The sequence below is a fragment of the Aplidium turbinatum genome, chromosome 5, assembly GCF_918807975.1.
Source record: "Aplidium turbinatum chromosome 5, kaAplTurb1.1, whole genome shotgun sequence".
Taxonomy (NCBI): Eukaryota; Metazoa; Chordata; class Ascidiacea; order Aplousobranchia; family Polyclinidae; genus Aplidium; species Aplidium turbinatum.
This window is the reverse complement of record NC_137476.1, coordinates 14,695,648-14,697,187: the sequence shown is the minus strand read 5'-3', so window position 1 is coordinate 14,697,187 and position 1,540 is coordinate 14,695,648. Positions and strand designations below refer to the sequence as shown.

The window sequence follows — 1,540 nt, the reverse complement described above, 5'->3', positions numbered from 1 at the left end:
AATCAGATTATAGTTCTAGGTGGGGGTTGCTTAAAGTTATTCCAATGCGATGTCCAGCCACACCGCCCCAGTGGTTGATTAAAACGTCTGTTTTCGAAATTGTCTGTGAGCATAGGGTTGCTTATTTTAAGTTTGTAAATGTCATGTAAACACCAGTGTGCGTTTCACCGTTATTGTGTTTCTCGAGCAGTGTTCTCTTTATGCAAGTTTTTGTTGGCAAAATTGGTCGGTGTGCCAACTCAATTTATAATAAATTGGCAAAATATTATATATAAATTTAAAGACTTTTTCTGATTGTATAATGAAAATATTTAGCTTAGTACTGCAAAATGTTTTTTGTTTTTAAAGAAATATGGAACGCTTCACGATTTTGCGTGTCATCCTTGCGCAGGAGACGTAGCCTACTAATTTTCTTTGTACCGTATCGCTCCAATTTTAGCATATGTAGCCTACTGCTGAAGCTAGTACTGCAAAATGTTGTTAAAATCAACAAATTCTTGCCACGCTGATAAGCACCGCAATATCTATAATAAAAGAAAGGCGGTTTTATAGACTCTCACAAAAAGGATGAAAAACCAACTCATTGCTTTTTTAGAGAGAAGACTGTTCATGAATTACAAAAGAATTACGATTTTTCGATGATTTCCACAAGCGTTTGTTTCATGGTTTCCTGGTTTCTTTTTCCCTGTTATTGGAGCCTATTTTTCGCTGATATGTTTGCAGATCACTATTGTTGCCTGTATTGTGATGTGTCAAACATTTCCTTGTTTACTGAAATTGTTAATTGCAAGATATCTTTTGTGAAGCGAAGTGACAACACCACTCTTGCTTGGCGATGAATATTCTGATGAAACCGCTCGCCTCACTACAAGTGCGCAAAACAAGTGGCCTCGTTTATTAGGTATTGTTAAAAAAATCAAAAGTGTTGTAAAAGGAGCTTGGCCTGGCAGTAGCGTTGTTCGATTAATTTTGTTGCTGCGGTATTCTAACATAAATATGAACAACATGTAACGCTGGATACTGGGTACGAAATGCGTTCTTTTCTAGCATTAAGGTGCGTCTACACGACGACTGTTTTCTTGCTTAAGCTAGCCAAACTTCTTGTTTCTTTCAGTTAAATCGCAGTTTGTGCCGCTTACTTTTAAGAAAATGGGCGAGTAAGCGAGCCGTTGAGAAAAAATACGCTCCAGAGCGAAAAACTGGGCGCTTAAGCGAGTTCTCTTGCTTAGAAATGTTTTTCCCGCCAAAATCTCAGGTCTCCTCTCAGCTCAGTATCCAGACAGGCCAGGGCGGTATCGTTAAAGGATTTTGTTAAGTTTTGATTCCAACCCGTTCTTATTAATGTTGCGGGCTGAACTGGCGGTGACCGTTTTCGAAACAGCCCAAAGATAGCACAATATTTTCCAATTTCAAATCCAAAACAGGATCTCAGCAGAAAACTATTGCCATTGCACACCGGGTAATAAAAATAGCGGAGAAATGATCTTGCTGGTTGTTACCAGTCACCCACGCTGACACGAAATTCTGTTTCCAACATTTC

At 38.8% G+C, this 1,540-nt stretch overlaps 1 pseudogene; it reads right to left on the bottom strand.

Annotated features, from left to right (window-relative positions):
* Window positions 1-346: 346 nt before the first annotated feature.
* Window positions 347-459, bottom strand: LOC145771451 (U6 spliceosomal RNA; annotated as a pseudogene).
* Between the last annotated feature and the right edge of the window lie 1,081 nt (window positions 460-1,540).